At 40.2% G+C, this 15,757-nt stretch overlaps 1 protein-coding gene and 1 pseudogene across 5 annotated transcripts in view; both read left to right on the top strand.

The window, feature by feature from the left end:
- The window catches only part of CHCHD3 (coiled-coil-helix-coiled-coil-helix domain containing 3), a 294,734-nt gene that overhangs the window by 265,628 nt on the left and 13,349 nt on the right, over nucleotides 1-15,757 (top strand). Inside the window, exon 9 of one of the 5 annotated variants that reach the window (XR_003118585.1) lies at nucleotides 501-637. The exons of the other annotated variants lie outside the window; for them this stretch is intronic. The gene's annotated coding sequence lies outside the window, so the exon portion shown is untranslated. The remainder of the gene's footprint in view (nucleotides 1-500; nucleotides 638-15,757) is intronic. 5 annotated transcript variants of the gene reach the window in all.
- On the top strand, nucleotides 6,503-6,634 carry LOC112622009 (annotated as a pseudogene).

Here is a 15,757-nt window from a genome sequence, read left to right as displayed (position 1 = left end):
CCATCAATTCTGTTGAGTTCCCCTCACTGCTTAGTCACAAGTAGCAGCCCTGCCACCAGCAGTGGGCAAATCTATGCCAAGTGTAATTACTTCAAATACAGTTCCATTTATTCATAGGGAGGACTGTTGCTCCCTGTGAGCACGTACTTGGGGAAAGAAAAGATATGTAGGTTTATGTTCATTATGTACCCCATGATGGAGGTGTGGTTTTTAACATGAGTACAGCTTTTTAATCCTTTCATCAAAAACACATGCAGCAGCCCTCCTCTTTTTCCACCACCTGAACACTTTGTGGTCACCTTCAAGTTTCGTGAGCAGTTACCAACTCTCAGACGTATCATGTTCTAAAACTTGGTTTTTAAGTTGGCTGTTTGAAAATAGCAGCTCATTTTTCTTTGGAAAGAAGATGATAACTAATGGTTAGGTTCCCAGAATAACCTGCAGAAATATATTAACAATAAATGTGTATTAATAATAATAACAGCTACCATTTATTACAGGCTTACTCAGTGCCAGACATTGTGTGGAGAGCTTAAACGTTATCTTACTAATCTTCACAACAATGTTAAACAGTAGGAACTGAGGAAAAAGTTGCGTCTTAGAGAGATCAAGAAACTTGCTCAAGCTTCCATTGCAAGTAAGAGGTAGATTCCAGTTTTGGATATGCATATTTTAGATGCTAGATCCTGTGTTTTTAACCATCACAGTAAGTGGCTAAAACATAAGTAATGACTGTATTCTAGAACTTAAGTATTTATTGGGGAATTGGTTCTCAATTCCAGTTGGGATGTTAAGAACATGTGTAGTTTGACCACTCTTCCTCACAGGTCTGCCTTGTTCCTCCACATATACACTGACTAATAGAGTGCTGATGAGAAGTGGAGAAGGTACCCCAGTGGCTTCTCAGGGGGAAAGGTTTGAGCGGCTGATGGTGTTTGGCAGATGTAAAAGGCACTGGGAATACTGCCCTTTTGGAGCTTCTGGTCTAATGGGAGAAATAACTGATCATCCAAATAACTTGACAATGGCAATTGTGAGAAGTGCTGTCAAATGCTATGAGGAGCATGTCCCATGGGAATTGACTGTGAGGCATTGGAGACAACTTCTTAAAGCTGATATAAAGCCTAAAATAGTAGGCATTAGGGGAAGGGCAGCAGGGCCAATGTGTGTTAAGACCCTGAGGAAGTTGCTGAGCTCCTTTGGAGTTCTGAAGGGAAACCTATTGTGGGAAAGCGTTGTAGAGAGAGATGGAGGCAGGGGTTACATCTTGTACGACCTAGTAGGTCATAATCACTATTTTGGATATATCCCAAGAGAGGTAGGAAATCTTGAAGGGTTAGGGTTGTAACCTAGAAGTTGTGAGACCAAATCTGTAGTTTAAAAAGGGGCATTCTGGCTGTTGTTGTTTTGATAATGAATTGTGGTAGAGAAGAGAGTTAGAGACCAAAAACGGAAACAGAGGGACTACATGGGAGACTATTGAAATAGTCCAGGCAAGTGGTTATGGTGACTTGGACTAAGATAATGGCAATGGAAATACAGAGTGATCCATTCCAGGCCAGGCACGGTGACTCATACCTGTAATGCCAGCACTTTGGGAGGCCAAGGTGGACAGATCACTTGAGATCAAGAGTTTGAGACCAGCCTGGCCAACACGGTAAAACCCCATTTCTACTGAAAATACAAAAATTAGCTGGGCTTGGTGGCAGACACCTGTAATCCCAGCCACTGGAGAGGCTGAGGCATGAGAATCAGCTTGAACTCAGGAGGCAGAGGTTGCAGTGAGCTGAGATTGCACCACTGCACTCCAACCTGGGCTACAGCAAGACTCCATCTCAAAAAAAAAAAAAAAAAGGAGAAGAAAAAAGGAAGTGGTCAATTCTAGATGTATTAGAATTTAGACAAGACTAGGTGACAGAATGGATATTGGGAATGAAAGGGGGAAAGGGAAAGGTGTCAAGGACAACTTCCTGAACTTGGAGGATCTATTTACTGAGATGGGGGAGAAAAAAAATAAATTGGGGGTAGAGGAGGTAATTAGTTCAGTTTTAAACATGTGGTACCCGTAATGCCTTCCACGTAAATAGCAGTAGTCAGTCACCTATAAGAAGGCTGGGCTGGAGATACAAATTAGATAGCGACCAGCACATAGATGGTATTTAAAGCCATGAGAATGGTTGAGGTATCTGTGGAGAGAGGAGAGAGAGAATAGCAGAGAGACCTCCAGGACCATCACCCCAAGGAACTCCAACATTGAGGGATCAGTTAGAAGACAGTGAGCCAGACAGCCAGGAGGAAAAACGGGAGAGTGTAGTATTATGGAAGCTCAAGAAACTCTCTTCAAGAAAGGGACAATTTACTGGAACAAGTCTGTGCTGATCGGGTCCTGTAAGATGTCTACTAAAAATCACTGGATTTGGCCACTTAGAGGCCTGTGATTTTAGCAGGAGCAGTTCTATCCAACAGTTGAATGAAAGCCACTTTGGCTGGATAGAGAAGAATGGATGGAAGGTAAGGAAGTGGAGGCAGAAATTGAAAGGGTATTTGCTAGAGCTGTGCTTCCAAAAACATGGTAGCCACTAGCCACTTATGACTGCTTAAATTTATTAAAATTAAGTAAAATTTAACATGCTTTTCCTTTGTTGCACTAGTCATATTTCAGGTGCTAAGTTACCACCAGTGGTGTGACCACCATGTTAGACAGCGTAGATTTAGTACATTTCCATCACTGCAGAAGGTTCTGTTGGATGGCACTGTTCTAAAGAATGCCAGAAGGCAGGTGAGAACCATCTCAGGAGAGAAAATCCCACTAGAAGGCAAGGGTGGAGGAAGGTAAGAATTGGATCCATGCATAGGGATTGCCTTTCTTTTGATGAGAGAGACACTCTTCCTCCAAAGTAACAATAGAAAAGGAGAAGATGGGTGCCGATCCAGATCTTATGTTGGGAAGATGAGGGAGTTATCTTTTGGTTTATTTTTATCTCAGTGAAACAACAGGCCAGCACATTAGCCAAGGGTGGAAAGGGAAAAGAACCAGGCGAGATTTTTGAGGAGGTTGGAGGTGGCATGAATAATCCTAGTAATAGGGGGAGAGTGAGTTTACCAAAGAAGAGCCATAACATTGTGGCAGGATTTAGTGTCTGTGAGTTTATAGTGATTCTAGTTTCCCTAGTTTTGTGATTTTTCTCCAGAAACACTCAACTGGAGAGTAGTATTAAGGGGCTTTCATAAGGCAGCCATTCTTAGATTGGGCTGTGTGTAATGGCATGTATTAATACTGCTGAATTGGAACCCTTAGGGAGATGTAAAACTAATGGAGCTTAGCATGGTGAATCCAATGCAGACATGAATTGAGAAATGCATTATTTGGTCCTACAGTAATATATCATTATCCCTTTACGTAGAAATCATTGAGATTCCACCTCTGAAATACTCATGTATGAGACTCATCATAATCATTTGGAGAATCTGTGTGGTAGATTGTTGTTTTCTGTACTTCATAGTTGGTCTTGTTCATTTTAGTCTCAGCAGCAGACTAGAATGTTAAGCCAATTTGCTAAATCTTGCCTGTCCTCTGTAAAATGCTTAAATCCATTTACGTAATACAAAGGGATATGTTGGAATTTAGTGCCTTCTTATGGCATCAGTACTGAATACTTTAATCAGAGCAAAAAAAGAAACATGTTAGAATTTTCAAATTACAGAGTTATCGTGTGGATGTTTCACAGGGGCACGTGCAGTTCAGTGTGCTTATACACCCGTATAAACTTCTCACATTTATTAGCTATAAAATACCTTGAAGGTATATTTTCTTCTAGTTTTTATATTTAATTTATGGAGTATTAAGTAGGAAAATATTACAACAACTTGAATGCATGATGCACTTATTTTCTAAAAATTAGTAAATAGTGTTATCGTGTGTGATTAGTTGTGTTTAATGCTAGAGGTGAGATATTACGAATTAGCAACTCACCTTCTAAGTTATTTTCCTTACCAGTTACCTTAAACATGTCCATTTCCCAAATACAGAGAGACCATTTTCCCATTTCCAGGGACTTCCAGGAGATTAAAAGGTTAACATTTACAGTGCTCTGATTTCAAGAATGCAAGGCACTGTGTACAAAATTCGTATGTTGTTTGAGCACTTTTTTTAAAGCCTCTATGTTCAAACCTTTTGAAATGAATTTAGTTCCTATGGAAACTTATCGCTGCTGGAGATAGTGCCCTTATCCAAAAGAAGAAAATAAAATCAATTCAGAGCATGATTTTATAATTGTATAACATAGCTTGGGAATGGACATTAGGAATATGTGCAGTTGTGCTCTTCGGCTGTTATACTGGTTCATATTAGATTGTGTTTGAAAACAACCTTGCAAATGTCACCATCTGTCCTTCACTTTGAGGCCAGAATAGGTAAAGAGCGGTTTAAGCAGAAGTTTCAGTGGGTACTCTTTCCTGCAACACCACAGGTAGTACCTTGTGAGGAGGCAGGGGATATGATAAATATTTTAGAAGTAAAATTAGCATTGGTAGTTGGAGGAGAGGGAGAAGGAAGAATGCTGGTTGAACTCCTAGGAAAGGTTGGCGTTTTGCAGGCTATTCATTCACTAGAATTCATGTTGATGAACACAAAAAGGAGGCACGTGAGGCAGATGGACTGTTTGAAAGTTGTAGTAATAGTAGTGTATGCTTGAAGTGATAACTTAGCCTGTGGTAAGGATATGGAAAACTGAGGAAGGGTTAAAAGTGAAAGAGGTATTTTATTTTTTATTTTTATTTTTATTTTTTATTTATTTATTTTTTTGAGAGGGGGTCTCGCTCTGTCACCCAGGCTGGAGTGCAGTGGCGTGATCTCGCCTCACTGCAAGCTCTGCCTCCCTGGTTCACGCCATTCTCCTGCCTCAGCCTCCTGAGTAGCTGGGACTACAGGCGCCCGCCACCGCGCCCGGCTAATTTTTTGTATTTTTAGTAGAGACAGGGTTTCACCGTGTTAGCCAGGATGGTCTTGATCTCCTGACCTCGTGATCCGCCCGCCTTGGCCTCCCAAAGTGCTGGGATTACAGGCGTGAGCCACCGCGCCCGGCCTGAAAGAGGTATTTTAAAACAAGAACTAACAACCTCAGTGACTTCTTGAAAGTAAAGAATCAGCCGGGTGCTGTGGCTTATGCCACATCCTAGTACTTTGGGAGGCCAAGAATGGCAGATCACTTGAGCCCAGAAGTTTGAGACCAGCCTGGGCAACATGGCGAAACCCCATCTCAGCAAAAGAAAATCACAAAAGTTAGCCGAGTGTGGTGGTACGCGCCTGTAGTCCCAGCTACTCAGGAGGCTGAGGTGGGAGGATCACCTGAGCTCAGGAGATCGAGACTACAGTGAACTGTGATCACAGCACTCTACTCCAGCCTGGGTGATAGAGCAAGATCCTGTCTCAAGAAAACTAATAATTTAAAAACAGGAAAATGAATAAATAACAAAAGAACCAAAAATTGATGTATGATGATGAGCTAACAATATTGCTATTGGTGAAAAGTAGGAGGAAAATCTTGTTTGGATAAGAAAACTAATAACAAATTGACCATATCCAGTTGATACTTAGTGTAGAGTCTTAGAAGGAATCTAAGAGGATCATCAGATGTAGTCTCTGGCTTCAGATGGCTAAGATTACTGATTGTATATTTTATAGAAAAACTGAAGACTAAAGAAACCTAAGATCACACAGCTACCAACTGGTAAAGAGACTCGAAATCCAATTCAGTCACACACAGAGTCGTAGGAGTACCCCTAAAGAAAGAAAAATACTTTCACAAGGAACTGTAGAAGAGGAGTAGGGACAAATATCTGAGCTTTGGGAATTACTTAAAAATAAAAGAGGAAAGCGGGTGGGGAGAGAGCAATTAAAAAGACCGAGAAGGGGCCAACTTACAATTTCATGAATAGAGAAAGCTTCCAGGCTTTCCAGATGCTCATGTTACACCTCACACCCAATGGCTTGCCCCATGACTTCAATAATGCGTTGGTTTCTCTGTCTCTTTTCTCACAAGGTTACTGAGATACTAAATCAGAAGGGTTTGTGCCAAACTTGTGCCGAAGGCTGATAATGTAGGGGGCATTATGAATTGTTTCCCAGTTTACATTTTGGTCTTTGCGTAGAGTTTGCATGTGGGATTTCATCTCTGTCGTCTTTAAGTTTTCAATCAGTTTTCTATTTAGTGCCACAAAACCTGCGGAAATGGCATCACCATTAGGAATTGTGGTGCCCAGGCATCTAGGGGGAAAAGCAAACTTTATTACAGCAATTTCTCAGGGGATACAATATATATAAATAAAATATCATTGCATTTTTTTGAATGTTATTTCTTGACAAGCAATATATGCACATGATAGAAAATGTAAATATTATATGCAGAAGTCAATCTCCTTCATAACTCTTTGGCCACCTATCCAACTCCCCTCCTTGGAAGCAACTATTTCCAATTGTGTATTTTTTCAGATATATTTTATAATCATTTCTCAGCCTTTTGGCTAAGATCAAGTGTAGATATTTATGTCAAGTATATATATATATTTTATGTATATGTCAGCATATACATGGTATATGATTTTAAATTAAACTTGTGAAATCATGAGCTCGTGCAGAATAAGTAATCATTGCTGTCCAACATCCATAAACTCTTATTCCATTTTCCATTAACCATTCATTTTACTGCACGTCTGTTTCGGAGAACAAGAAAGAACTTGGGCTAGAAGTACTGGACACTCAGTATAAGTGTGAGGTGAAGCCCATCAGTAAATACATAAATATATTCCTGCCTTAGATATGTTTATATGTAAAATGATATGCTGTGGTGGAAATTACAGCCTAGGGGGCAGAGAGGAGCCTGGAGCATCCCTTGCCAGTGTTGAACATCTCCCATCATGGGGTCCCCTACACCTGCTCAGGTACCACTGCAGGGCCAGGCAGTGGGGCCTCCCCCCAGTTCGTATGCTGTCTCTGCTGTTCTGTGTCCAGCTCCTTTAGGAGAACCTTCTTCTCCTGTACTGCTTTTTTCTCATGCATGGGCTTACTCACTAGAATTCCTCTTGCTGTCAGAGCACTGACCCGGCTGGTGAGGTTTCCTACCCAGCAATCCATTTCCTTCCACTCCTCCCCATGTCACCAGCCTTATTTTGTAATGTTCTTCACTGTGGACACCCTTTAGCTAAGAAATCGAAGTGTTGTTCCTTAACCACACCAGGTCTGCAAGGACCATGCCCTCCTTTCTGCCTGCCCTTCTTTGTCTTTCTCTAAAAGAATTGAAAACTCGCCCTTTTGACACCACCTTCCCTGACATCCTAACTTTTAAGCACATTTTTACTAGTTCTTCTACTTGATGGGAATGTCATGGTCTGCTTGCAGAATGTGTCCTTGATGAAAGTGTTTTGGCTCTGTAATTTGTATGTAAATCTCCATGTGAATCTTTAAAAAAAAAAAAAAATCTGTTAGAGATGTCACTGCCTCCAGCTCTAGCCTTTTCTTCTCTCTTCTATTGCTACCTTTCCTTCATTTACTCTCTGTCTAGAATGCCTTTCTATCCCATCTCTAATTGCCTAAGCCCTTTCCATTCTTGAAGACCCTACTGAAATTCCATAATCTCATCTAAAACTTTTCCTAGTCATCTCCAGACAGACGTAATCCTTCCCTTTTGTATTTTACTATTGCCAGATGTGTCCCTTTAAAGCAGCTCTTATGAGCTAGATAGGTCTGCCTGACTCAGTCTCTTTGTCATGTCCCAAGGTGCCTGGTATCTCACAGGTACTCTAAAGGATACTGAATTGACCTCATCCTGCCACCTCCATTTCTTCTTCACTGCCCACTTTCTTCTTTACCAATTTCTACCTGGCTTCTGCCTCACGCACTGTGCTCAGATTCTTTCTCCAGCTTGCTACGGAGCACATTCCGTGGCCGTTTATCAGTCTTCCTTCTTTTTGACTGTCTTCTCTGTCATGAAACTCTGGTCTACCCAGCCTTGTGATGCTGTGTTACACCAGTTCTCTCCACGGTCCATTCTCCTACTGCTCCGTCTTCCTTCCCTGTCACCCCCAGGTATGGACTGTTCACCAAGCCTCTGTTGTCCTTCCTTCCCTTTGCCTCTACACTCCCCAACACATCTTGCAGGGGATTTCGACACTGCAGCTGTAGCCCTGCCATCATGCTGAGCTCCAACTCCATGCTTTAGATCGTGGTGAGGAGATGTTATTTCCACTTGAACTTCCTGTCATTACTTGAGCATGTTTATTCTTTAAATCCCCAAGGCCTAAGCCATCCTGTTATTCTCTCAGTCCTTCATCTTCTTTACCTCCATGTCCTCTCAGTTACCACATCATTCTATCCTTTCTTTCCAGTGCCTCCATTCTTGCTGGATCATTCTCTTCATCAGCTTGTTTCATCTTTATAGCTGGGTGCTGCTTCACTGACCTCCCTGCCATGGAGTTCCACTTCCATCCGTCTGATTTATTTTTACATTGGATCCACCTTCCCAAGATGGTACCTTTATAACTTCACCCTCTCATTTAGAAAGGTCAGTGACTTTTCATCACCTGCAGGATAGACTCTAGGTGTGCTGTCTCTTCTTGGCAGACTCTCCGTATCCCAGCCCCTCCCTTCTCAGCACTACCCCACTCTTCCAACCCTCTACTACAACCTGAGTCCCCTGAATATGCCAGACTCGATTGAGCCTGGACCTCAGCTCACCTAGATCCTCTCAAACGCCCTCTGACTCTTACAGTCCTTCACTCTGTGGGCTTTTTTAAAATCCCATCTCCTCTCTTCCTTGGAATCCCCCCAGACTACCCCTTCCCCCAAACTATCCACCCACAATAGAATGGTTATACCCTCAGAACAGCTGTAGCGTATACTGCCTGTACTGTTTCCTTGACACTTCGGTTGCCTTGTGTTACTTGTGACCTTTATGAGTGTGTAAATAAGTTACTCCCCCAGTAAATAAGTTTCTTGGGGGAGTATTTAGTATTCTCTCCCCTCCACTTCGTTCCTGCCCATCCTTGACTGCCCCCTTCCTAGTCTGTACACAGTGGCACAGCTCTGATGTCCATGTGACATTCTTTCTGCCTTGCAGCACTGCATCCAAGGAAGTTTGGCAGCATGGCCTATTGGCCCCATTTTGGGATTTCCCTCTTCCAGTGGCAGTGCCTAAGCATTCCCCTCTTCAAGTTACTGATAGTGATGGAAAACAGACAAAAGGCTTGACTCTCCCCCTCCTCCCACTGCTGCTTCTGCTGCTCTTCATTTTTAGCACTCTGACACTTAAAGGGCAAATCAGTATGGATAATTTTTTTTCTTCACTTGTCCCTAAAATAAATACATTTGCAATTCTTTCAGTTAAGGGAGCCAGACACATTCCTTCTAGTGTGTATCTGGTATTTGGATCTTGCTTTTAAAGTGTAGTGGAAAAAAGCGTATCATGTAAAGTAATGTAACACGCTCTCTCACCACAGACTTAAATTTTGGTCTTAACCTAGTTTTTTAGAATGTGTCACAGTCCTCATTGAGATATGTGACAGTTTTGAATTTTTTTAAATTAAACTGTTCTTGACTTCTCTTGGTATTAAAAGCACTCTCTTAAATTTGATCACAGCAGGGAAGAGGTAGGGGTACTGGAATGTATTTTTATGCATGGACGACTCAAAGGGAATTTCACCAAACTTTGTACCACCCAAGTCACCCCTCAGCTGAGAAGGAACATATAAAATTCATCCCAAAGGGCAATTCTTTGTAAAAAATTATAAACACCTAAAAATAGAAGCTTCACATGCATGCATGCCCACTTATATTTCTGCACAGAAAGCTGCCTGCATGCTACTCAACAGCAAAGTCTGTGACTCTAAGCGATTCTAATAGATTGAGGAAAGTGATATAAGAAGGCCCATGAAGTAAGTATTTCTCCAAATAGGGAAGGATTGTTTCTGGGAGGGTATGTTTGATGTTCCCTTCAATTTTCTCATTAAGTCTTAGGTTGATTGTTAGTATCCTTTGTCAGAAAAACCTGGTAGATTGCCAAGCCTGGTGCCCTGTCCTGGCTACACTGGGGACTCCCATGTTGGCTATTTCCAGTTATCCATCTTCTAAATATTAGGTTTTCTGCAGGAAAAATGGGTGATAAAGGGAGTACCACCCCTTCAAGAACTTGAAATTAAAGTTATCTTCGAAGACAGATGTCATAGTTTGCTTTAGTTCCCAGCCTTGGACTCCCCATTTCTCTCCCTCGTCCTTCCCAGTGGATAGGTTGCTGTGCCCACCACTGGGAAGGGTGGATTCCTTCCCTTTCTCCTCTAATTCCAGTAGATTATTTTGCTTCCTAATATATTTCTGCTTTCCTCAACTTATCCCAGTTCCTCCTGTCTTCCTTCTGTTGTGGGAGTGACTGAGCAGATAAAAGAATAAATGAACCAACCAACCCTCATGTTTTTAATCCTAAGACCAATTTTGATGAACATTCCAGAGTAGCATCATGAGGGATTGGAAATAACTCACAAAGCCTCGGGGGTGTCAGCATAAGTAGAATATATTATATAGATATTTAAGAAAATAGTTATTTAAGGAAAAATCTATGACTTGATGCATTGTATATGGCTCATGATGAACATATTTCTGTTACGTAATTAAACAGTTGTTTTACGAAGTCAGGAGAGAGTAAATGCCATGCCTTTCTTTAATAACAGTAGTAATAACAATGCTTTTCTTGACCCTGAAATCTAATTGAGATATTCAAATAAAAAGTTTGACCTGTGTTAAGATTACTTGGTCTCATTCACACATTGATATATCCTTTGGAGATTCGGATTTAACATTTTCATTCCAATACCTGTGGATCTTTTGAAAGGACAAAGAGAATAATCTTCAAATTTGCAATTCTTATAACCAAGGGCTACTTCTATGGACTGTGATTTTGTTCTGTTTCCGCTATATGCATGCTAGGAGATAGTTCTACCCAGAAGACTTTATATAACTGCTGCTAAAAAACTGCATTGTTAACCCACTAGTGCCTGTTTTTATTACAGCATTATTATTTGACATTTATTAAACAATAACAATATTTCAAGCATTGTTAAGAAAGAAAGGGAGGGAGGGATGGCTTATAGCTCTTTAAATAAAGGCTCCCCACCCAGATGAAAGTGCAATTTGTTAGCTATAGAATTTTGCCTGTTGAGAAGACTTTGTAGGCTTGAGAAAATAGCATCTCATGAGTACGTGATCGTTTATTATATGTGATCTGGAAGTTTATTTGGGGTCCTTCCAGATTGAGTTCATGTTGCCTTCAGTTATTTTGAGTCCCCAAACTCTATACAATTATTGCCTCTTAGTCCTAGTATCTTCTAAGTAAGAATTAAGTAAAAATTTTATCTGCCTTTTTAAAGATATGTAGCCCAAATATAAGTCAAGAACACCAAGATATGTTGGAAAGTAAAAATTAGCCAATGGTTTGTTTCTTCCACCTCATACCAAATGCCTGACTTCCCAAATCCTTCCACCTGTTAAACAGCTAAACAAAACTTGGGGACCCTCATTCTTTGGAGACCCAGTTTCCTAAGTTCAGACCCCTAATGAGGAACAGGAACTCTCCAGCTCTTCAGTTGTGCTGGGTGAGCCCATACAGTGAGATCCAACTCAGGGTTTGGTGCAGTTGGCAAGATCCCAAGAGGGTTTTCTGTGAAGGGTAGAATGAGAGCTGCGTCTTGAGAAGAAACCAGGCAACAGGGGAGTCCCATCGAGTCAGGGTGTGGGTGTGTTACTCTCCCCTGAGCACCACAGAGAAGCCTCAGCCTCTACCAGCTGTCATGTGGCCGAATGTCATTAAATTCCTGCTCTCCTAGGTTTTTCCACCCTGCCCCCCATCATTTCCAAGGACCCAGTATTATTGAATAAGAAAAACACATTGCAAAATTGAAAAGTTGTTTGCTCACCTTACATTTTGGTTTGTTTGTACCTGTCTGTTTAGGGTGTATGAGGCCTATTGGCATAAGAACTGTGCATCTGTGTGTATAGAGTGCTGTGTTGCTCATTTTAGCAGGGATAGGTGGCCAGAGGTCCTCTCTTTTGGATTTTCTTGGGTTTAGGGCTTTTACTCAGAGTCCTAACACTGGAGTGGAAGGCTGGCAATGCTTTCCCCTCCTGCCCTCCAGGTCACGCTCCCCCTGTGGATCCAGACTATGGAATTGTGAACCTGACATCTTTTTCCAAAGTCAATAGTGGATTAAAATTAAAATGTTAAATCTTAAAGTATTTTCAGATACATACTATTCTTTCAAACCTTGGGTTTACAGGATAGAATTTTATATGCTCTGTTTTCTAGCTAGCCAAAGCTAAGCTTTTCTTTTAAAGCCCCAGCTGAAGCTATTTGATTAAATAGTAAGGCCCTCATTACAGGTCATAGTCTGCTCTCAGTGTGACTGGTTCGTTGAGCTAAGTGCTGAACTAGGTGATGTCCAGGTCAGCATTCCTTTCTCTGGTAACAGTGGAGGCCACTTGGCATTTTGTGTTGTGATGGTAGAAAACGTATTAGTTAACATTCATCATGTTGGTAATCAAAAGAAATTGTATCTCAAATTGTATATGAAAACAAATGGAAACAAATGGAAAGCAGGCAGCTTTTGGAGCTGTTTGGACCACTTTAGAGAGGGCCCTCTAAAGTGTAATTGTGGAAATTTGATTATAGCTCAAATGGAAATATCATTAATAAAAGGGTTAGCAGTTATTAAGAATGTCAGAAAAGCTTAAAATTGAATTTTTCAGATCTTGCATTGTTAGAGGCTATTTACATTTTACTCTGAAAACAAATATTAGGATATTTAGATTTAAGGTAAAATTAAAAATAAAAAGTTAATATAGTACATTTCAGATATTTTCTTTATATTGCATTTTACAATAGATTAATTATAAGTGATAAGAGAAACAAAAGTAGAGGATTACATATTTTTAAATATTGGCAATGTGCCTAGTAGCTTTAGTTTTGCATTTTAAAAGAAAAGCAGAAATCCTAATCACTGGGTTTAACAGCTAATAAAAAGTTGGTAGAGAAAAAAATTAGAGTTTTGCATTGTGATATAGGAACTAGACCTAAAGATTTGATTCCCTGACTGTGTTGTGTGTCTGCTTTTAGTGTAAAATACGGTTTTATGAGACCACCTGATCCCGTGAAGGATGCATTATCACAACCTGTTAAAAAAAAAAATTAGAATTCTCCTTTTAACACCAGCCATTCTCATATTCATTTTCTGTCTCCCTCCTTCTTTCCTTCTTGTTCCTTCTCTTCTCCCTCTCTCTGGTCTTTCATCATAGTATCTGTAGAACTCTCTCAGCGTACTTCTGGTTCAGGTACAGGGAAAGGATCCTTTCTTTGGATGCCTACACTCATAATGAGTGACTTCAGTGTCCTCAGAGCCTTGGGAGTTGTGGCTGCTAACTGATTGAGTGCAGAGTGGTGTGAGGAGTGTTATCTCCATATTTTTTCCTTCTCTGAAGTTACCTTATTATCCTCACCATTAACATTAGCAGAACTAAAAAGATGGGTAAGTAGTTTACTTGAAATGTAAACCTCAGACCCACATCAAAGAAGATTCTAAGACTTGAAAGTAGAGGCAGCAGTGGAACCAACAGATAGTTTTAAAACAAACAACGAAGTGTAACTGTGTTACGGAGTCTTAAGAGGGGACTTCTGAATACTCCCTCCGCTTTGTTTTTGCTAAAACTGTTTTTGTTTCTCTTTGATCAATTAATTTAACTTACAGGAAAGTCTCCTAAGGTAATAATCAGAAATGGTAGTAATAATTTATGTCCTTCATGTTTTTTAAGCAGTGAAAAATTAGAAACAGCCTAAATGTGTATCTTTATTCTTTTCTGTCTTTTTCCACAGTTTCTACAATAGACCTGTTAGTATAATGAGAAAAAATACTTGGATATATATTTTTAGATGCCTTTTAAGTGAATATTAACATTAAACATTAGCCAAAAAATGTTTTGCTGGTGACAGGCTACAGAATACCTACCAAAAGTGCTTCTTTTGATTTTGTTCTGGAGTCAAATCTTTGGGACTCCAGTTCTACCTTTGGTACTGTCAGCAACTCCTTGGGCCTTTGGTGCCACTGTATGGGGTAGGGAGGGCGGGCTGCTAGTGCTTGTGGAGATGAGGGGAGAGGAAGGGAAGAGCAGAGTAAAAGAGTACAAGAAAGAAAAGAAAAGAGACGTGTGTACATATGGTAGGATCCATGAAAGGTTCCCAGTAATTTCAAGTGACCACAAAACTGAATTTTTTTTTCTTGTTTTTGTTAAATGTATATTTTCGAAGGTTGACTCTGTTCCACCGATTTTTTCTTGCTAAACATGTTTTTGAGTAACTATTAGATTTTCCCACTTCTTTATTAGTGTTTTAAGTTTTCCATATCTGTATTTTATCCTTAACATTGTCATTCACCATTTATTTGCCTCTTCCTTACGTACAAAGAAATTAACTTGTCTAATCATCCTTTGCTGCTAAGATTGAATTTTCCTTCCTAGGTATCTTGAAAGTCTGCCTTTCATTATTTTTGCCTAATAGGGGCTTTTTCCATCAGCAGGAATGAAAGCAGTCAATAAAAGTCAATTGCTGACTCTATGATTATATGGAGGGTTTACCATAATGCATATTGGAAATGTTTTTGAAACCTTTATCCTGAATGGAAGGTGCCATGGCTTGTGTTTTATGGCCTTCTAATGTTAGACAGCAATCTCATTTAGCATTTTCCCAAAGTGAAAACAGTGCATTAGGGCAGTATAACAAGCTTTACAGATCAATACAGAGGCAAACCTTTACCCTTACAGATTAATCCAAGAAAATGTCCCAGAGTCTACTCCAGGAGCTGGAGGACAATTATGCATCCTCTTCCCCTCTTTCTACCATCGAATCATTAATACAGATTGAAATGTGTACAAAAAGAATATCAGAGGATGACTACACACACACACACACACACACACACACACACAGAACAGACCACCAGACAGGAAATCAAGAGCCCTGGAAGTGAGTAGTATTGATTTGTGGTGATAAAAGTATATTTTGACACATTTCAAATCATAAATAACTCATGGACTTTAACTTGCATGACTAATAGCTCAACTCAGGATACATGCTTATCTATAAACTACCTCTTTCTGAGGAGTCCATAACATTAGGTGAATTACCCCATTGTGAGTAGTCTTTTTAAAGGAAAAAATACGCTGTCTTCTTTATGATGTGCAGTGTGGCTGCTCATTTTTACAGTCTTTTCCTGTATGTTAATGAGGAAGGACTGCATATCTGGTCAGGGTTGTTCTAGCCTTCCCTCCTCACCTCCTCCCCCCTGCTTTTAAATCTGAGACACATTGGAGACACGATCAGTTGTCAACACTAGGATACAATGTAACCCCGCTTTCCTGTGAGCTATTAGTCATTAGTCATGTATTTGCTAGGTTCAGCTGATCTGATGCTTAATCATATTTTATTCAATCTTTATCTAGATGCAGGTCTTGCTATAATTAGTCACTTAGTGGTATCTGTGCCTATACTCTTTGAAGCACGACTGATTCCTTTTAAATCCTGATGTTCATGGTAAAGGATTAGGGAAATCTGTGTCCAGAAAAATTCATAGACATCTGAAGTTCGAAATCTTAAAGCATGGAAACTCTGGGGATTCTATTTAAATTCTGTTCTTAGGTATTTGACAAAGCAGTAAGATAATGAATGAA

This window comes from Theropithecus gelada, chromosome 3 (assembly GCF_003255815.1).
Source record: "Theropithecus gelada isolate Dixy chromosome 3, Tgel_1.0, whole genome shotgun sequence".
NCBI lineage: Eukaryota > Metazoa > Chordata > Mammalia > Primates > Cercopithecidae > Theropithecus > Theropithecus gelada.
The sequence above is the reverse complement of the archived record's forward strand: the minus strand, read 5'-3'. Positions and strand labels throughout refer to the sequence as shown.